Genomic DNA, 22,843 nt, shown 5'->3' with positions numbered 1-22,843 from the left:
TCTCGGAGACCTCTACATCTTCCCATCATCGGTCTTCAACCACTACGCCCATGGACTCCTCGCCACCACCTCCACCGAGCTTTGGCACCGTCGCTTAGGTCTTCCGGGACGTGACACCATGTCCCACCTTCATAAGAACTCTTTTATTTCATGTAATAAAGCAGCCACGCATATTTGCCATGCTTGTCAGCTCGGCAAACACGTGCGCTTGCCTTTCGCTAGGTCTACTTCAATAAGCGCCGAACCATTTAAGTTGATTCATTGTGATCTTTGGACTTCTCCACTTTTGAGTAATTCCGGTTTCAAGTACTACCTTGTTATCGTTGATGATTTTTCTCATTTCATGTGGACCTTTCCTCTCCGGAAAAAGTCCGATACCGCGGCGATTCTTCTTAATTTTGTTGCTTACATTCGCACCCAATTCTCACGTCCTCTTGTTGCCATGCAAGCTGACAATGGGACTGAGTTTATCAACTCCACGGTCACCTCATTTTTCTCGACTCACGGCATTCACCTCCGTTTTTCGCGCCCCTACACGTCCGCCCAAAACGGCAAGGCCGAACGTGCCATCCGCACGCTCATCGATGTCACTCACACCCTCCTATTCCAATCCTCCATGCCTCCATCCTACTGGGCCGAGGCTCTCGCCACGGCAACATATCTTGTCAACATCCACCCCTCACAATCCATTGGCTTTCAAATTCCCTACGTTCGTCTCTACGACGCCAAGCCAAACTATGCCGCTCTTCGTGTTTTTGGTTGCTTATGTTACCCCAACCAGTCCGCTACGGCCCAACATAAACTCGCCCCTCGGTCAACTGCTTGCGTCTTCTTAGGATATCCGTCTAACCACAAGGGTTTCCGTTGTCTAGATATATCTACCCGGCGAGTCATCATATCTCGCCATGTTCTATTCGACGAGACGATTTTTCCTTTCTCCTATTCTGCCCAACGCCCTACGAACCCCCTGGCCGAGCTTGATTTCCTTGTTGACTTGGCCGCTTCACAACACACACCAGCCAGCCCTGTCCTACCCAATGTGCATGTGCATGCCAACCCCTCCACACTGGTGCGAACCACACCAGCGAGTACCCCGCCAACCCACTCCCCATTAGCCCGCACCTCGCCTGGCTCTTCCATGCGCTCACCGCCTGGCTTTCCTGCGCGCCCGCAACCTGCTATGCATGCCAACCCGCAACCCGCCATGCATGCTGATCCACAACCCACCATGCATGGCGGCTCCCCATCTACTCCCACGACGGATCGGCCCATTTCTTTTCCTGGCCCGACCTTTCCTTCCACTCGCACGACGACGCCGACGCCCTCTGACTCCTCGGCGTCCACTAGTCCATCCCCGCCGGTCGTGGTGCACCGGCCCCCTTCCCCGTCCAACACTCACACCATGGTAACTCGTGCTAAACGTGGCCTCTTTCAGCCCGTTGACCGTCTTAATCTCTCTGCGACTCACTCCACTCCCTCTCCTATTCTAAAAACATACCGGGATGCACTCCATGACCCGCACTGGCGTCGTGCTATGACCGAGGAATTTGATGCTCTTGTCACTAACGGGACGTGGTCTCTTGTGCCACGTCCTCCTCGTGCTCATGTTGTTTCAGGGAAGTGGATCTTCAAACATAAATTCCACTCGGACGGCAACCTTGCCCGGTACAAGGCGCGATGGGTGGTACGAGGTTATTCTCAACAACAGGGCATTGATTTTGATGAGACATTCAGCCCTGTTGTTAAGCCTGCGACGATCCGCATCGTTCTCAGCCTTGCGGTCTCTCGGTCATGGCCAATTCACCAGCTCGACGTCAAGAATGCTTTTCTCCATGGCACTCTTGACGAGGAGGTCTACTGCCAGCAGCCTCCCGGCTTTGTTGACGCTCGCTGCCCGGACTACATGTGTCGCCTGCACAAGTCTCTTTACGGCCTTAAGCAGGCCCCACGCGCTTGGTACGAGCGGTTTGCCCTCTTTGCACATCGGCTTGGCTTTGTCGCTTCCAAGTCGGATGTGTCTCTCTTCATCTACAGGCGCGGCACCAATCTCGCTTACCTCTTATTGTATGTGGACGACATTGTCCTCACTGCATCGACGGATCAGCTCCTCCGATACCTGACACAGCAGCTCCACACAGAGTTCGCCATGACAGACCTCGGTTCTCTGTCATTCTTCCTTGGCATCTCTGTCACTCGGACATCCTCAGGCATGGTCCTCTCTCAGCGACAGTATGCCTTGGAGTTACTTCACCGCGCTGGCATGGTTGACTGTAACACCTCCGCTACTCCCATTGACACCAAGTGTAAGCTCTCGGCTCAGGATGGCCCTCTTCTCTCCGATCCCACCGAGTATCGGAGCTACGCCGGTGCCTTGCAGTATTTGACACTCACGCGACCAGACATTGCGCACGCAGTTCAGCAGGCCTGCTTATACATGCATGCACCCCGAGAGCCTCATATGCACTTGGTTAAGCGCATTCTCCGGTACATAAAGGGCACCCTCGACCTCAGCTTACACCTCTCGAGTTCCTCCTCCATAGCGCTTACAGCCTACTCTGACGCTGATTGGGCTGGGTGCCCTGATACTCGACGCTCTACGTCTGGCTACTGCGTCTATCTCGGAGATAACCTTGTCTCTTGGTCGTCTAAACGACAGACCACCGTGTCTCGCTCCAGTGCCGAGGCGGAGTACCGTGCGGTTGCTCATGTTGTTGTTGAGTGTTGTTGGATCCGTCAGCTTCTTGGTGAGCTTCATCGCCCTCTGACGTCTGCCACGGTTGTCTTCTGTGACAACATTAGTACTGTCTACATGGCCTCTAATCCGGTCCAGCATCGTCGCACCAAGCACATTGAGATTGACATCCACTTCGTTCGGGAGAAGGTGTCGCTTGGTGAGGTCCGGGTTCTTCATGTGCCATCCTCGCATCAGTATGCTGACATCATGACAAAAGGATTGCCCTCACAACTCTTCCTTGAGTTTCGCTCCAGCTTATGCTTGCTCCCCTACGACGCACAAGCTGAGGGGGGATGTTAAAGTATACCTTTTGTTCATATCACATGTAATAGGAAACTAGCACAATATCCCACCGAATATTGTATTCTGATTCGGCTGAGGATTTGCTTTGATTTACCTTGATTACCAAGGCATGTACTCCTATATATTGTGAATACAAGGCAGCCCCATGTGTGGCGTGAATCACACAATCCTATTCTGTTTCTTGTAGAAGAGGAAGTCGAGGTTGAGCAGCATGAGGAGCTAATCCGCGTGGATGAACACACATTGCGATAGTCCATGAGTTGTTGTCAGAGACGCGACTAGCTGGAGTTCCACTAGTTGTGTGCGCCGCTATGAAGTCGGATCTAGGAGATTTCCTGGAACAACTTAACTTGGAAGAACAGGAATTCGATGATCTTGTTATCGATGAGGATGATCCTGAAATCAACGAAAGCGTCAGATGGCTTGCCCTAGCTAGGGTTCACACGGACAAGTCCTTCAGCCAGACTGCTTTCTACAAGGAGATGCGCGCGGCGTGGAACATAGCCCAGCCGGTTAGGTTTCGACCGGTTGGACCAAATCTGTTCGTCGTTCAAGCCTCCTGTCTTGGAGATTGGGAGCGCATGCTTGATCAAGGACCATGGCTGTTTCGGAATATGCTCGTGTTGATGTGCCCATATGATGGTTTTACCAAGGCAGAGGAGGTACCTATGACCTTCATGCCAATCTGGCTTCAAATTCACAAGCTTCCTGAAGGTTTTTGCAAGGAGAAGATTGTGCAACATCTACTCCGGAACTCGGGTAAGATCTTGGAGATGAGGCTAAACGGAAACACTAGAGGGGATTATGTCAGGATAAGAATACACCATGACATTCGCCAGCCTCTAACAAAATTTGTTAGCATTGTTCGAGGCCATGAAAGGCAAGTGTTCCTGGTGCGTTATGAGAAATTGGCCAGATTTTGCAGCATCTGCGGCTTAATTGGCCATGAGTACAAAGAATGTGGCAATGGCATTTATGAGGAAAAGGATAAGAAATACGGGGTGTGGTTGTATGCTGATGGCCCTAATAGACAACGTCAGGAGGAAAATCCGGTGCGAGGAGGGGCAAGGCAGTATGATGCTACACCCCAGCAGACTAAGGCTGGCATGGGGGCGGTTGACCCTGATATTCTAGATACAGCTACAAGTCCCTCAAAGTCTGGCCATACTTCCATGCAGGTGGATCCGGCGGCCAGGAAAAGGTTAGCTATGGATGGTGTGAACTCTGATGAGGTGCTTGGTGCCCAGAAATCAAAGGAGGATGTTCCTGCGCTGACCCTTGGTAAGGGAGAGGATGATGGGACCAATTCACCTAGCAGTAGTAGTGGAAGCAAGCGAGCAAAAACTAGTTTAGACGGTGCAGCGGGCGAGAAATCGGCGGCCTCCTTGAGGGACGACCGCCGGGCACAATGAGTCTGTTATGTTGGAACTGCCGGGGGGACTGCCAGACAGTTCGCGAGGTTTTGGCCCTCTCTAAAGCCAATTCCCCGGGGCTCATTTTCTTATCTGAAACTAGACAAGCCTCAAATAAAATGGAGCGACTTAAGTGCAGACTACAGATGAAAGGTTTTGCGGGAGTATCAAGTCAGGGTCTTAGTGGAGGCCTTGCTCTTTACTGGGATGAGAGTTTGCAAGTTACAGTTCTTGATGCATGTGCACGGTATATAGACGTGCGGATAGTGGATGCTGCGAATGATAAATCTTGGAGGACAACCTTCGTGTATGGCGAGCCGAGAGTGCAGAATCGGCATCGTACGTGGAGTGCTCTATCTGATCTTAGGGCAGTTTCTGTTGAACCGTGGTTAGTGTGTGGAGATTTTAATGAAGCTATGTGGCAACATGAGCACTTTTCTCAATCATAACGGTCTGAAAGTCTGTTAGCATGTGAATTGTGGGATCTTGGTTTTAGTGGCGTTCCTTTCACATACGATAACGGCCAGTTTGGAGAAAGGAACGTACGGGTCCGTCTTGACATGGCTTGTGCGAACAAGGCATGGAGGGACTTGTTCCCCCTCACGCAGGTGATTCATCTTGCTACTTCCTGCTCGGATCATGCGCCGGTACTAGTACATGTATCTTCATCACCACCAAGAACTAGGCCGACATCTCGATATGAGATCATGTGGGGGAGACATCCGGGCCTCTCCTCGGTTGTGGCAGAACGCTGGGAGCGGAGCCGGCTGGCGGGAAACCTCGGTGCGGTCCGTGACGCACTGAAAGAGATGATGAACAAGCTGCGATCTTGGAGCAAAGAGAAGTTTGGGCATGTCATATCTGAACTGGAAAAGCTTCATCACCTACAGCTTCATGACGCTGACAGAAACCTGATAAAACAGAAGATGCATCAACTAGATGAACTCCTCTATAGGGAGGAAATGCTTTGGCTTCAGAGATCTCGAATAACATGGTTGAAGGAGGGAGAACGAAATACGACATATCTCCACCGGCGCATAGTGTGGCGGGCTAGGCGGAACTATATCCAACGTCTACGGCGTGCGGATGGTACATGGTGTTCTGTCCCGACGGATATGCAGCGAATGGCTACGTCGTATTTCAAGGAGGTGTATACAAAGGACCCAACCTTGACGCCGGAGGTCGTTTTGGAGAGTATTAATTGCAAGAAGGTAACCCAAGGTATGAACGATATACTATGTGCTCCGTTCTCGGAGGAGGAGGTGTCCGATGCTTTATTTCAGATCGGTCCCCTCAAAGCGCCAGGGACGGATGGTCTCCTGGCGAGATTTTTTCAACGAAATTGGGCAGTGTTGAAAGCTGAAATTACAGCTGCTGTGCTGGAGTTCTTTAGGTCAGGTGCTATGCCAGACAGTGTCAATGATACGACTATTGTTCTTATTCTGAAAATCCCTTTCCCCAAGGAACTTAAGGACTTTAGACCGATAAGCCTATGCAATGTCATTTATAAGATCGTTTCAAAATGTTTGGTGAATAGGCTAAGGCCAATGCTGGCGGAGTTAATATCGGAGAATCAGAGTGCTTTTGTCCCCGGAAGACTTATTTCAGATAACTCTATAATTGTGTTTGAATGCATTCATCATATACAGTCGCTGAAACAAAACAGGCCAGCGGCGTGTGCTTACAAGCTTTATGTGTCAAAGGCATATGAACGTGTCGATTGGGATTTTTTGGAAAATGCACTTCGCAAATGGGGATTCGCTGAACAGTGGATATTGTGGATTATGGTGTGTGTCAGATCAGTAAAATACTCTGTCAAATTCAATGGACAATTGCTGGAGAGTTTCTTTCCTTCAAGAGGACTAAGGCAAGGTGACCCTTTATCACCGTTTTTGTTTCTCTTCGTTTCTGATGCTCTTTCTGCTTTATTGTCAAAGTCAGTGGCTGAAGGTGCCTTAAAGGGGGTAGCAATTTGTCGAGGGGCACCAGTTATATCCCACCTGCTTTTTGCGGATGATACTATGCTGCTATTTGAGGCTTCCGGCCAGCAGGCGCACATTGTCAAGGGGCTGTTGAACACTTATACCTCAGCTACGGGTCAACTCATTAACCCAGAGAAGTGTTCCATCCTTTTCTCAGACAACTGCTCTGCTGTGGTGGTAGATGATGTCAAGAGTATCCTGGAAATTAAGCAGCAAGTGTTCGAACCTAAGTATCTCGGCCTTCCTGTTCCGGAAGGAAGAGTGCACAAGGGACAATTTGAATCCCTACAAGAAAGGTTGAGGAAGAGATTAATTGATTGGAGTGAACAATATGTCTCAATGGGCAACAAAGAAATCTTGATCAAGGCAGTAGCGCAAGCAATACCTACATATGTTATGAGTGTATTTCGGCTACCGGCCTCTGTGTGTGATGACTTAACACGTATGATGAGACAGTATTGGTGGGGAGTAGAGAATGGAAAGAGGAAAATGGCCTGGCTCAGCTGGGAGAAAATGATCTTACCCAAGGATATGGGGGGCATGGGTTTTAGAGATATGAGGGCGTTTAACCGGGCGCTTCTTGCAAAACAAGCCTGGAGGTTGCTTGAAAGTCCTGATAGTTTATGTGCTCGTTTGCTATGAGCTAAATATTATCCCAATGGGAATCTGCTTGATACAGTCTTCCCTTCTGGTTCGTCTGCTGTATGGAAGGGAATCATGTACGGTCTCGATCTTTTGAAGAAAGGGCTCATATGGCGTGTGGGCGATGGTTCACTAATCAGAATGTGGAGGGACCCATGGATCCCGAGGAGAGATGACTTCAAGCCAATCACTCCAAAAGGAAATTGTAGATACAATTGGGTAGCGGACTTCCTTGATGAATCAGGTGCATGGAATATGGAGATGCTACGGCAATACTTCTGGGATATGGACGTCCAGGAGATAGTGAAGATCAGGACGTCACCAAGGCAAGGTCAGGACTTCCTGGCATGGTTTCCAGAAAAGAGTGGAGTGTTCATGGTCAAGAGTGCGTATCATTTGGCAGCTGAGAGCCATGTGGAACACGCTGCAGGCTCATCTAGCAATAACCCGAGTGGCCACAGGTCCATATGGAGACGCGTATGGGATGCTCGGGTTCCACTCAAAATGAGAATAATGGCGTGGAAGGCCGTGTCAGGTGCTCTAGCAATGAACCACTGTAAGAAATATAGGCATATCTCAACTCGAGATACTTGCCCGCTCTGTGGTACAGAAAAGGAGACCAGTTTCCATGCGCTGGTCACCTGTGATTATGCTCGAGCAGTATGGACGCAAATGCGGTCAGTTTGGAACCTTCCTGATCATCAACTGCTTCGAGACACGGGAAAGGAGTGGCTCCTGAATATTCTTATGAATTGTACTGATGAAATGCGGGATTGCACTATCATGTTAATTTGGAGGATCTGGTTGTTGCGGTCGGACATGGCGCATGGCAAAGATGTTCCGACCCCGACGGTGACGGCTGAGTACCTCGAGAGTTACATGCACTCACTACACTTGGTGAGAAAGTACTCGACGGAGGAGATTATCAAGGGGAAGATGGTGGTACACAACGAGGATCCGGTCAGGCCGCATGGTGAGACACCGCGGCTGCCATGGCCGCGACCGGCAGAAGGCCAAGCTGCACTTTCGGTCGACGGGTCGTTTTCTTCATCGGATGGGTCTGCAGCAGCGGGCATGATACTAAGAAGATACGATGGTACGGTAATCTTTGCCGCATATCGATGTATCTTCAATTGCAATGATGAGCTGGAGGCGGAGCTACATGCAATAATGCAAGGAATGGCACTATCAATCCAGCATTGTGATCTTCCCATCATCGTCCAATCCGACTCCTCTCAGGCTCTGTCAGCTCTGACAGGGGAAGCTCTGACAGGGGAGAGCCTTTCCCGCTCGGCTTATGGTCACTTAGTAGCTGAGATTCGTTATCTCATGGGTGAAAGAGAGTTTATTTCTTCGAAAATTAAACGAGAGCAGAATATGGTAGCAGATCGTTTGGCTATGTATAGCCGTACAGAAAGTACTACAGCTGTATAGCATGGACGGGGACCTCCGTCTGTAGAGGAGCTCTTGTCACTTAATTGTAACTCTATGTTTATGGAATAAAACTCTTTTACCATCGCAAAAAAAAGTTGTGTGCGCCCAGGTTGCTGATGCAACTGTTCACGGCGCGCGCGCCTGCCACCCTATCGCCACTAGGACACGTTGCTGCTTCGCCGCGACGCTGTCGTGGTCTACCATCACCACAAGGTCCCTAGTGAAGCCCGACTGCTAGATGCTCTGTGCCACCGCGATGGTGCCACACATGTAAGCGTCCGGCGAGTGCAGCACCGTCGTCGTGTACGCCACCTGGCCACCGTGCATGTCATGGAGCACCCGGTCGTCGTCGCTGTGCTCCGATATAGGGCAAAAGTGGCGGGCGTGGAGTGGTGCGACTGGTGTTGGACGAGCTGGTGCATCGGGTATGCGCGTGAATGCCACCTCGCCCGGTTGTTGTGGCGATGCTTCGTGTCCCGCGCGTCGTGCTTGCTGCTTGCCTCCGGCATGAGCGGGGCTCCCACTGCTAAGAAAAAGCCTATACACATAATCTTACCATTAGCACATTTTAAAATAAGGCGCTGCTGCTATATAGCAGTAGCGCGCTTCAAAAGAACTCGCTGCTGAAATAAAAATAGCCGTAGCGTGCCTCCTGTAAGCCGCGCTACTGCTATAATTGCTACGGCCCCGCTGCGAAGCTAGTTCCAGTAGCAGCGCGTTAGTACGAAGAGCGTTACTGCTACAGATCATAGCAGTAGCGCCTTGCTCTAAGACCCGCTATTGCTAACTTTACTACAAAAATTTAGTCCCACCTCACTCCGGAAATAGGGTTTCTACCACCTTAAATATGTTACTTTTCAAACTATCATAAACACTTGGTCTTCATTGAACTCTATGTGTAGAATTTGTGGCCGCAATATGTGACAAATCAGATTGTACACAAAAAGATCATTGATGATCAATGTATTTTTTATGTTTATATTTACATGCTGACACATAGCAGTAGCACGTTCTGAGTGAAAGGCGCTACTGCTAGGTCGTTTAGCAGTAGCGCCTTTCCCTATAGCGCGCTACTGCTAAGCCATTCTATCTTCCACCCCTCACTCTCCTCTCTCTGATCCACTCACACTCACGCTCACTCGATCTCCCCCCTCAACCCGCCCCCCCCCCCCCCCCCCGCGCCGGTCCTCCCCCGCCGGCCGCCCTCTCCCCACCGGCCGCCGTCGCGTACCCCTCCTCCCTCCGCGCTGCCATCACCTCCTCCTCCTCGTTGGACTCGGTACCGCCCTCCTTCTCCGTCCTCCCTCTACTCCTCCGTCCGCCGCCGGCAGGCCCCTCCTCGCTCCGCCTTCCTCCTCCGTCCTACTCTATCCTCCCTCCTCCAGTCGCCCCTCCTTCTCCCTCCTCCCTCCTCCATCCACAACCCCTCCTCCTTGCTACATTTTGATTTAGTAGGCTAGTTCATATGCAACATTTTGATTTAGTTGATATGATTTAGTTGATTTAGTAGGCTAGTTGATTTAGTTGATTTAGAACATTTTGATTTAGTAGGGTAGTTGATATAGTAGGCTAGTTGATTTAGTTGATTTATTAGGCTAGTTGATTTAGTTGATTTATAGAACATTTTGATTTAGTTGATTTAGTACGCTAGTTGATAGCTCTGAAGATTTGGCACGACCTAACTAGATGCTTGGAAAGAAATGCACCATTTTATTGTTATTTTTTGGCAAAATGTAGGTGCCAATTTAGTTAAATTTTCCACTTGTTTTTTTAATATTTTACCTTAGGCAATAGCGGCCAAATTAGATGAAATGTCTTGGTAGGTGGTACCCTGATTTGGTAGATATTTGTGAAAAGTTTTTTCGGCAATAGGTGCCACTGAAATGCTTTGGTAGGTGGTACCTTGTCATCTTATATGTTACTAGATCTTAGGATTATAATTGTCCATCAAATTTCTTCTTGCGGAAGAATCTCTTCATCTAGAGATATCGGTGATATATACACAAAATTTGGTATTTGCCTGCTAGCTGTTGGTTCTATTCTAGAAGGTGTTAGTAAGCTATGAAAATATAAGTGAAGAAGAACCAAAATATCACATGCTACTGTTTTTCTTTCCTGTGAAGTGGATCGTTAATCCTTTGGTCATATTGCTTTAGGAAAACGGCACCACCACCACCACCACCATGTCGACTGTGCAAGTCAAGGTGCGACAGCAGCCTTGCAACTGGCAAGCTGTTCGGCATCTACTTCCAGCCATGTTTTCGTCATGCGGCGGTAAGAAATTATATGAAATGTGTAACAACTATTTTATTTTTAGTGTTGGCATTACTGCATTGTGTCATTTTGTTTTTTTACACAGATCGTCCCATGCAATGTGAGGTTAAAATTCAACAAGCTGACAGGAGACACTGTGACATTTGAGGCTCCTAGGGGGCCGTACACTATGGAGGTCGAGAAAGGACGCAATATGTCGCAGATTGGAGATGGATGGGGCTGTTTATTACCCGCATGCGTCTTACTGGTGGTGAGTTGATCAGCTTCTACTTCAGAGCAGAAAGACCCAAGCTGGCTGTCATTTATATCAACCTGGTGGAAGATGATGAAGATGACGAAGATGATGAAGATAATGAGGACCCACTCGATGAAGATGATGAGGACCCACTTCATGAAGCCATCGTAGCTCAAAGAATGAGGCTGAGCGAGGAGGAGGTGCACAACCTATGGGACATAATTCCGTCACGTGATGACTTTGTCGGGGTGCCATTCGTGACCCGCCTGACAAGTACGACGGTCGATCGGCATGGTATGATATGTTATACTTACAAATGCAAATTATCCGATGATATGCTGTGTGGAATCTAGTCCATGATATGCTTTAGTGTAGAGTCTGATCACATGTTTATTAGTGCAGAATCCAAGAAACTATTAATAGTGTAAATAACACATATATACTTATTAGTAGAATCCATGCTTAGTACAAATGTGTAGTACTATGTTTTTTGATAGTGTAGAAATCTATACTACATAGAAATATATTTGCAAGAGTATTTGCGAGGCTATTTATTAATTGATATGTTTTTCTTATTCTGAAGTTGCCAAAGAGCCTATCTGTGAGATGTGGTATCAAGCCTGATGAAGAAGGCCCAGTTGAACTACGCCTTACCGCAAGGGGCTCCGTCATCACCTGTACTTACCGCATGGACACGGACGGTCGCACACACTTAAAGTCGGTTGGTTGGAAGAGATTCCTCGTTGGCAAGAATCTTCGTGTTGGACATGCCATCCTAATTACTATGAGGAACACCCACCGCACAGGCTTGAGGATGATGATCGTCGTTGATATCATCTAGAACTACATATTGGGGCAGCAATCAGTACTATCTGTCTACTATCTGGTTAATCTCGGGTGTCTACTATGAGTTTCATGTTGGGTGCAAACAAACATTAAAGGAGCCATTATCTGTATTTTTTAACTAAAGCTATTATCTGCCTGCTATCATTGGTTTTGGGTCTATCCACATTTTGCTACCATCACTCTGGATTTGTGCATGCACTCCTTACATAATCTCACTATGTTTTATTCCTATGCATGTCAGTTATTGTACACAATGGAACTCAACATGTAGAGCAAAAGAGACGAGCCTTGTGTGGCAATAAAATTTCATGCAGACGTCGCTCCATGGTGGGCGCAAAGGCAGCCCCCCTCCACCCATTTCGGATCGTAATCAAGAGGAAGATAACTGTTCTGAGGGGGATTCATAAGCAGAAGACCACTCCTATTTACCCCATGAGGTCTTCGCTCTAACTTGACATGCTGATGTTGGTAATATCATGCATATGATGCCTTGCATTGCTTACTGTATACATCAAAGATGTCATCTGCTTAGTTTAGACATGCTTTTGTCAATGCCATATGTTTAGTTTCTTTATCGTATATGTGAATCATGCAATGCATCTTGTTTAGCCAGACATCATATATGTGAATTTTGCAATGCCACCCTGGTTAGCTAGTCATCTTACATTTCTTCTGGCGGGCAAGGCGAGTCGCAGCACAGGGAGAGCTAGGGGCGCGTGACCAGGACGGCAAAACCGCAGGGAGGAACAGAGGGTCCAGCAGCCAGGAGGTTTCGAAAAAGAAACGCCCCGCCGACGGGATGCGGGTAGAGACGGAGACAACCAGGGGGACGTGGTCAGAAGTGATTCTGGGGCGAGAAGCAAGCGTGGAGTCCCGGAAGAGGGAGTCCCAGGCTGTGTCGACAAAAGCCCGGTCGAGCCGGGCGAGAGTGGGAGGATCACGTTTATTAGACCAAGTGTACAAGCGATCAGTGAGAGGGAGTTCCAGCCATGCCAAGGCATTGATCATGGCGTTGAAAGTGGACGCGCGGCTAGCGTCAAAGCGTCAAAACGATCATTGTTCTTCTCCCTAGGCAGGCGGATGAGATTGAAGTCCCCCACGATCAGCCTTGCCCCATCAATGGCTGGCGACAAGGAGAGCATATCATCGACAAAGGTCGCAGTAAGAGAGTGGTCAGCCGGGGCATAGACGTTAGTTAGGGAGAAGGAGAGGTCGGAGACCGTGGAGGCAAGCTTAGTGGTAAGAGAAAAACACGACCGAGCGCAACTGACAAGGGACAGCTTACGGGGATCCCAAGCCGTGATCACTCCCCCTCGAGACCCATCGGCATCCTTAGTGACAAACTCAGAGAGATAGGGGGGGGGGGAGGAAGGACTGAGCTTTGAACACATCAAGAGCCGCGAGCTTGGATTCTTGGAGACACACCACAGTGGGGGACGCGGACGAGATAGAGTTACGAACGAGATCACACTTATCAGGGTCCCCAAGGCCCTGAACATTCCAGAAAAAGAAAGACATGCATTGAACGCGACTAGCCATGGACACCAGCAGGCACCCAAGGGGGAATACAAACACACACGCTACAATGGGAGTAAGACACCACGTCACCCAACCTGACAGCGATAAGGGAAGAACGAAGAAGCAACAAGCCCCGGGCAACACAGTCGGGAGCGGAAACAACCAGGACTCTAATCATGAAGAGGAGCCGACACCGACGAAGACTTGACAGCAGCCGCCGCACGCAGCCCCGCGACGGACGCCGAGGGCAGAGGCCGCACCACCGCATCGTTGACATGGTCGCGCGCCGCCTTGTCCTGGAGACGGGAAGAGCACCCAATCAGGGCGTCCTTAAGAGCACGACGCTTGGCTGCCTTGTCCGCAATCAGAACGAACGCGCCCGTGTCAGCCAGAGCCAAACGCGTGCTGCGCCGCTCCGCCTTCTCCCCCAGCCCCGCAAGCCGCGAGCCCGCGCCAGGATCCGCTACATGGCTATCCATGCAAGGCAGGCCCACGCCCCCCGCGCCATGCAGGCTATGTCGTCGGGCAGCTCAGTGATTTGCACCGAGGAGGCAGAGCGAGGGGAGCCCCAGGCCACCACTGGGGGGCCGTCCTCCCCCACCCCACCGGCGAGCGCCCGGTGGGAGACGGCACCGGGAAGGGGAGGGGCGCCTAGGACCCGCAGGATGGAGTCAAGGGCATCGCCACAGCCCCGGCTGCCGAATCTGCCGACCGGGTGAAACGCCGGGGCCGCGATGTCGCCGTGACGGCGCCGCCCATCGGGCCGGTTGTGGGCGAAGGGGGGGAGCTGAATAAGGGCACGTACTCGCCGTTCGCGTCGAAGGAGCGAGACATGGGCCAGACCGCGGCAGGCTCGATGGAGATGGCGCGCGCCTCGAACGGCCCTCCCCACGGCCAAACGTCTCACGGGATGTTCCGTGTGCGCTCTAGCAGAACGACGACACGGATCGTGGCGAGCTCGTGACCGGAGAGGGCACGGGGGTCGATCTCCAGGACACGCCCGAACCCAGAGAAGGCCGCGGGGATGCAAGTCGGGGTCACGTACTCCGCAGGGAAGCCCGTGGCCGCCAATAGGGCGCACTGCCGAGCGCACTGCGGAACGCGCCCGTACAGCTCCTCGCGTTGACGAAAGTGTTAGGGGGCTCGATGGAGACGACGGCAAGACGGCGCGCGGCCTCGAGGTCTCCGGGAGGCATAAAAACATCCATGGCATCGGGGCGCTGGGATTCCGCCACAACGGACACCCTACTGCCCGAGGAAACCTCAGAGCCGGAGGAGGTGGAGAGGCGCGAAGAGCTATGCGGCGACGGCGGGTCGCGAGGAAGAAGCAGCTCTGGTGGCGGCGCAGGGGCCGCAGCGGCCAGGACGACCGGCTGCGGATGGCCGAGCTCAACCAGCGCATGGGGGGGGGGGAGACAGCGGTGGTGAGCGGACCACCGCGTTCAGCGAGATATCACGCGGCGACGACGGAGGGGAGCGGGCCCGCGAGCTGGACTCGCCCACCTCGAGGCGCCTCGGAGCGAGGGCCGACGGTAGAGGGTGACGAGCAGCGGAGGGGTAGGGGGTTTGGCGACGGGGGGGAGGTGGAGGGGTAGGGCGGAGTGGGGAAGCAGCACGGCTTGGCACGACGGACGGGCGAGGAGGGGCCACAGGATAAGAACGGGAGCGAGCGCGGTGGCCGGAGCGGCGGCAACGGCGGCAGCGCACCGGGTCCCGACAATCAACGACGAAGTGCCGCGTCGAGAGGCAGCGAAAACAGCCACGGAGAGAGAGCGGGGGGGGGGGGGGGGAGGGCGCGACTGCGGGCGGGGGGCAGGGGCAGAAGGGGATAACAGCGCGAAGCGATATGGGCTCTTGTCCCCAGCCCCGGGAGCAGGAGAGGGCGAGTTAAGGCCGAGGGCCCCCACATCCAACGCGCCAATTAACGTGTCATATCTGGATAGGATGGGCGACGCGGCGCGGACCAGCTCCACCCCCCCCCCCCCCCCCCCCCCGCAGAGACAGCCGGGCTACTCGCTCCCCCCCCCCCCCCAGCGACCGGATTAATGGAACCCAGCATGGCTTCAGCGGGGACGGGGCAATCCGGGGGCGAAACGTGGCACGCGATGGGACGGGGCAGAAGAGCGGGAAGGCATGACCTAGGTGGAGGCAAGCGGCTACGAGCCGAAAGGCTATGGCGGCGCCCATGCGCATTAACCGAGCGCTTGAAAGCGGCAGGTGGGGCGGACGCGTGGGACTCGAGGGCGATCGAAGCCAACGCGCGCGCCTCGGCCACCGACAGACACAGCTTGAGCTGCACCGCCGCCGACGCGCCGACGCGGGACTCGACCATGAGCTTGGCGACGGCCTCGCTAGCCACTTGGATGGAGAAAATCTGGGGCTCCGTCTGCACCGCCACAAGGCAAGCGGGGCGCACGCAGAAGAGGATCGAGGCAAGGGTGGATAGAGAGACAGCGGAAAGAGGGGGCCCCGTCGCGGGGACGACCACCCACACCATCCCGGGACTGAGAGGCGAGCCAGGACGAGGGTCGAAGACGACACTGCACCGAAGGGAGGAGAAAACACGGTCTTGGAAGGCTTTACCTGGACGAGGCACGACGCGGAAAGCTCTCCCCGAAGCGTGGGACTTCTTGCCGCTGTCAGAACCGCCAGGTCGACGGCCAAAAGCTGGAACAGACGGCGCGGTGGGCAGCAAGGGGTGGGTGGGTGGGGGGGGGGGGGGTGAGTGGCGGCGGGCGGGGTTGAGGTGGGCGGGGCGGCGGTGGGGCGTCGGCGGGATCGCCTGGCCTATCGCCAGAGCTCACGCCCACCCCCTGCATGCAAATAATCTTCGTTGGTCACTCTCGATGAACCACTTTAAATGCCAAGCTAGGGGACCGATGACTACAGATAAATCTGAGCTGTTTCTGTCTCGTTTCAATTTCTCATAACCTATAACGCGGCGGCTTAAACGTCCACATGGTGGCTTAAACGTCCACGCGACGTTAACCATAGATCAGGTTTAAGTCTATAGCCTTGCGTCGTTCCGACAGCATATGAGCTAAATAATATTAAATTCAGGCAAAGCGCATAAAGAAATCAAATTTGATGTCTAGCTCTTCTGCCAATCTTCAGACTGCTCGGTAGGAAAAAATATGGATACAACCAAATTGTTACCAACTATAATGTTATTCAGCATGTAGTAAACAAGGGAGCTTTTGGCGGAAAGCCGGAAACAAACTAGGGAAAAAAACAAACTAGGGAGAGGACTGGTTGACAAAATTTGAAGGAAGTTACAAACACTGATATGTGTATAGCTCTCAAGTCCTCAACTTAATATATTACTAGTACAACCATTTCCATCAAGATGAATGTGCTTAAGCCACAACGAATGCACTATCTTTAGGACAACATTTACATTTACACGTCATCAGGTCTGCAGTCTGAAACTCTGTCCTCATGCATGTTAGAACATTGGAACTCTCAAGTGTGAAACGCTGTCCTCATGTATGTTCATGGCATCAGTCTGAACATGGACCCTTCATATTCCAGTAGCAGCATCTGCTGCAGAGATATGACTCTCTGTAAAGCCATAATACAATTGCTTTGCTTCACAAACATCACCTCAGTTTCTCGATTTTGGCTACATTCCCAGAATCGTACGTTATGCATGCCATATGTTCTCAACAGATAAAAATAGTTGGTCACAACAAGTTCAGAGTTCAGACACTCTATGTAAACTGGGCCGGAACTGATCAGTAGTAATCAGCATATATATGGATTGCACATCGATGGAAGAAGCAGCCAGGGGATATACCTAGTACTGGTATTGACACATCATTGCATCTGTCTTGACTTGCAAAAGATGAAAGTACTTATTCTCCTTTATTTGAATCATATCATCTGGGCATAACATCAGAGTTGCCGCCTGTATATTAAATAGAGTCATAAAATCAATCAAAATTTCTTTTCTGGATAGTAGATTCATGAAACGGAACTTAACTAATATGATTAATCACATAACTGAATCTAACATTGTTTTTTCCAGACTTGCTTTGAGAAATAAGTTTGTATCCCTTATGGAGAACTGTACATATCAGGAAGCTAGCTATTTCAGTAATCGGACTTTTCTCGAACTGGTAATAAACTTGATAGCAAGGTGCACTCAACATTTAGTACTATGTTAAATACTCCCTCCATTCACAAATATAAGATGCTTTAACTTTTTCTGATTCATATGTATATAGATACATCTTATTATGTTTGTTCACTTATTTCAGTCTTTATGTAGTCCATATTGAAATATCCAAAACATTTATTATAATTGCAAACGGAGGGAGTAATATTTTGAGAAAATGTGATAAGCACTGAAGAGAACCTTTGAGTGCTCGTAGAGCAAAACCTAGTAAAGTACTGCAATGATTGGGGGAAAGAAACATGCAGCCAATTTCATAAGAATGCCATCTTCTGCAAAATGATTCATCTTTCAGTTTCATACTTGTACACATGTTTCATACAGAACTGATATAGCTTACTTTTTTTTTTCTCAAACACTTGCCTATAGCCTAAATTAATCAACAACGTCACCAAAGCTTCACTATCCTCAATATCAGTTAGTGCAAGGAAGATGCGAGCAATCGACATAGTATATATGAATAAAATGTTGATGAGATACAATAATGGAGAAATATTATCATTTGATCAAATGTACCCAAAAATATGTAACAAAATTCTTTTATGAAAAAAATTGTTGATGAGCTACAATAATGGAGAAATATTATTATTGGATCGAATATGTAACAAAATTCTTTTATAAAAAGGTATCACTATTGTTTTCCTTTTAATAAATTTTCTTTTCAAAACAATTATATCCTTCACAATGAATATTGTCCCGTTACAATATGTTCATATATTTTCTTTAGAAAAGGAGGATGCACCCCCGGCCTCTGCATCTGGACGATGCATACAGCAACTTTATTAATTATTAAGCACAAAAGACCTTACAAAGTGGTACATCAGTAAGCCTGAAGCCACCATCTAGGCAACATCTGTCGCTAATCCTACCCCCTTGATGTAGTGGTGCCGAATGTCCGAGCCTAATACCAAACAGACATCGCACCAAATCCTAACATCTAATTCCGGATGCCCCATCCTAGCCACATACCGGGACTGGGTCACACGCCGGTCCGGCGCACTCACCGAGGCTGCCGCCGCCTTCTTTCACCTATCCATCTCCAGAGCAGGTACTGACGCACAGACCTTACCAGGCCTGCCGTCGACGCCACCATGGCGCCAGACAGCTCGACCACCCTGCGCTCGTCCATCCAGCCGCATCCGTCGTGGATATGCAGCTGCACCATGCTGCCACCACTCGTCGTCAATGACGCGGTAGATACAACGCCGCACCACCTGGCAACCTCCACACCATCGCCGCTGCTGGAGCTACTCGGATCCCACCATCCACAACATCTCTCCCCCGAACAGCAGTTCCTCCCAAAACGGCGCCTCCATGGAGGATACGACGCGCATGACGCCGCCGCCGCCCAATCCAGACTGAATTTTGGACTTTCGTCCGGGAGGGGTTCGGGGGTGGATAGGGGGGACCTCGGCTTCGCCTCCAGGAAGGGTAACGGCGTCAAGTGACGTCGCCGATGCCGGGCCGAACACGCCAACCAAAGTTTCCTCCGGTCCCCATCTTATGCCACCAAACCTTCGTGTACTCCGGATCCGGCAAGCCACGATCCGAAACCTGCGAAGATGAAAGAGCCATGGGGCTCAATCCACCAGAAAGGAGGATCGAGAAGAACTCCTTGTAGATCTCCAGACGCCGAATCCAACGATCCGACGTGGCCAGCGACGATCATCACCACCCCGCGGCGGCCTACGGAGTTCGAAGAAAAGATCCAGATGGATCCGATCTGGATCCGGCGGCACCTGCGACCACCGGTCAGGCCAACGCAGCCACCACCTCACGACACGCAGGTCGCCACCGCCGCGCCGCGCACGACGCCGATGGGAGACCCGCCCGCAGCGCCGCCGGACCCCATGTTCGCCCGGCGTTCCTCTGGATCCCGCTGTCCCGCGCCAGCCAAGACGGAGAGCAGGTACAATATGTTCATATATTATCATATATGTTGACCCCCGTTACAATATGTTCATATATGATAAAATAGAAAACTTTTCAATGTGAAGGCTCCGGCAAACAAGAAAGACTCTCAGCTCTACCAAAAGGATTTAGTAGCCTAAACCTTCAAGGTAGAATATAGGAGCTTTGTTTTGCGAAGATGTAAAGATACCAAGCATATAGCTGGTCACGTATATAACGAGACAGAAAAATGCTAATGCATAATGCAACCGTCTTTGCTGGTGACAAGAATGCGTACCAATTTCCTCGTCGAAGAGGCTGTCTTACTTCTGTCAGCTCTGGGCAATCAAGAATACACACGGACTCTACCTGAGCAACTGCTACTGAACCACCTATGGATCTGAGGATTGAACAGTGTGCTATTTTCAATTCCTTCAATGCTGGAGTACCCCCCAGCTGACGAATGTCGATGGACTGCATGCTTTGACATGCTTCCAAGTTGAAGCTCTTGAGGGAGGATGGTAATGTTAGTACCATCTGTGTATTTAACTTAGGACAGTTTTCAATATCCAGCTTCTGCAAACAAGAAAAACCATGGAGCTTATCACCTGGCAAGGACGTCAGCTCCTCACCATTCCAAATCCGAATTTCCTTCACAACAGGTAGATAAGCAGGCGTCAGGAATTCATCAAGGCTCAACAATTTCGTGCAGCTGGTAATATATAGAAAATCAAGGGATGAGAATGCTCCAATGTTGTTGCTGCTGCTTGCTTCAGAGACCCCAACTGATACAAGAGAGGCGCATCGGTTCATTTTTAGATACTTAAGGGATGGTAAATTGCTACTCCAGACTTCCAAGGGAATATATGTTAACCATTCGCAAAATATTTCCAAGTGGGCGAGGAAATTGAGGTTCTGAAAGGACCTCACAAATTGATTCGTGAAATACCCAACGTTCTGTAGGTAAATCCTTCTAAGAGAAGTGGGGAAGGCTACAAAACTTTGCCAATTGATTTTAGGACAATCTGTGATCTTCAAAATTTCAAGCCGGTGAAGATTGTCTGCCTGGTCTGGATCACATATGTACGGGCCAAAAAATGATACACTCTGAATATTCATGCATTCATGAAAGTCCAGGAAACTTAACCTTGGCAGGAGGTTAGGACGAAGCCAACTAGGACAAGATTCACCTCCATAACGCCTTATTCTCAATTGTTGGAGATTCCAGTGAGGCAACACTTCAATCTGCTTCTCCATCATTTGTATCGCCTGATCACCAGTCCATTCTATCCAGAGTGTATTAGAGTGATCCTTGTTATAACTAAAGCGCTTTGATTTTATTTTTTGTAAGCTGATGGCATCACTGAAGCCTTCAGGGAAACTCTGAAACACACAATCCTTAGCTTCTATAGCCTTGAGAAGGTGTAGATGACAAACCGATGAAGGAAGGGTGCTGAAAGTAGGACTTCCGAGTAAACAAAGGTACCGTAGATGCTTCAAGTTGCCCATGCTCTCAGGTAACTGCCTTACTCTGGACAGCCTAAAACTCAGTACACGGACTTTAGGGAGATTCCTGAACCAACAGTCAATCACGGGATAAAAATCGTTTGCACTTTTGTACAATTCATTGCACACCAGGGATCGCAATTTTTTCTTGTTGCATAACCTCTTCAACTCTGAACAGCCAACATTTTCATTAGTGAATACTGACAGATGACGAACATTTGAAGGGATTTTATCAAGATCGCTTGCGTGTTTTATGATGAAGCATTCATACATTGAGACCAGCTGTGCCGTATCATGCATCAAATCATGAATAACATACTTATCACTCTCTTGAGTTACTCTCCGTGTGTACTTGTTATTTTGTTCAGCTGCTCTCTGAAAGAATGATCCTTTTACAAGCTCATCAAAACACAAGGATGCCTCTTGAGGTTCCACATATCCTTGTGCTATCCAAATATCTGATAAAAACATTTTATCAAATTGGTGATCTTTGGGATACATTGCACAAATTGAGAAGCACTTCTTCAATAATGGTGGTAGGTACATATAACTCAATCTAAGGGCTGGCAAAATGTCAGCCACATCTTGTTCTAATTGCCACAACTCACTTGTCAATATAGATTCCCAATGTGTTGTGCTTAGGTCCCTTTGCAACAAGCGTCCAAGAGTTTTGGCAGCCAAGGGAGAACCCTTCAACTTAGGAAGTATGTCTTTTCCAATGCACTCCAACTCTAGGTCGTTGCAACTCCTATTGGATCCGAATGCACAAAATTTGAAGAACTCCCAGAAAATAGCATCTTGCAAGCCCTCCAACTCAAAGCTCTTCATGCCAGTGCTGACTAGATTAGCAACCTCAAAAAATCTAGTGGTGACCAAAATCATACTTCCTTGAAGAGCATTTCTCAAAGGTACGCAAAATTTGTCCCACTCCGCGCCACCATTTCTCAATGCATCACCCCACATGTCATCAAGGACAAGTAACAACTTCTTAGATTCCACAGAATGAGCCAGTTTTCTCACGTGGTTATTCAGATTATCAAATGTTGTATCTTGTTCCATCTGCTCCAGAATCTCTTTAATTAACCTCTTTATGTCGAAATCATCAGAAACACAAGTCCAAATTATGCAGTCAAAGTGCTCCTTCACTTTTGCATCATCGCAGATTTGTTGTGCAATAGTTGTTTTTCCGACACCCCCCATACCAAATATGGGAAGCACACACAAATCAGTCGCTCTGGCTTCATTCTCGGTCCTCCCTCTCTTGCTTGTATGTACTCCTAACTTTTGAACCAAGTGTTTCAGTTCTTTTTCACGGCCAAATATTTGTGGCACCTCAGAAAAAGCACTTGTTTCTGGCCTGATTGATTTGTCAAACTTCAATGGTGCTTTATGCAATCTCAAATCCTTCGATTGATAATGGATGTGATCTAGGTTACCCTGGATTTCCTTCACTTTGTTGAAGTGGTCACAATTGTTGATACTTTTGAAGAACTCTAGAAAGGCAGCATGCATGTGTTCTTCACCTGAATTCTTGCTCTCCTCAAGCTTCAACTTGAGTGCATAATATTTGAACTCATCAAGAAAGTCCTCAGCATCATAAACTGCATCCTTGATGTGCGGGAGAAGCTCGGCTGCTGGTTTCTTATGGCTCTGCCACTCAACACGCTCAATAAGGTCAAGCATCTTGGGCATAGTTGTCTGGAGCTTCCAAATGTCGTTTTCCAAATGACGTAATTGCTCCCTTTCAGCCAGAATCTGGTGTTGCACAACTGAATTGCCTTCACCCAGCAGCTGACGTCGGGCCGCTACGATGCATGGCGTGACCCAGCCAAAAAAATCCCGACATGCATTGATGTGTGCAAATACACCAGCAACTGCCTTGAATGTTTCCAT

General features: G+C 49.7%; 1 pseudogene; it reads right to left on the bottom strand.

The window, feature by feature from the left end:
- Positions 1-19,328: 19,328 nt before the first annotated feature.
- Positions 19,329-22,843, bottom strand: LOC147963380 (putative disease resistance protein RGA1; annotated as a pseudogene).

This window comes from Triticum urartu, chromosome 6A, assembly GCF_056163025.1.
Source record: "Triticum urartu cultivar PI428250 chromosome 6A, HENAU_Tu73, whole genome shotgun sequence".
NCBI lineage: Eukaryota > Viridiplantae > Streptophyta > Magnoliopsida > Poales > Poaceae > Triticum > Triticum urartu.
This window is presented reverse-complemented; position numbering and strand designations above follow the sequence as displayed.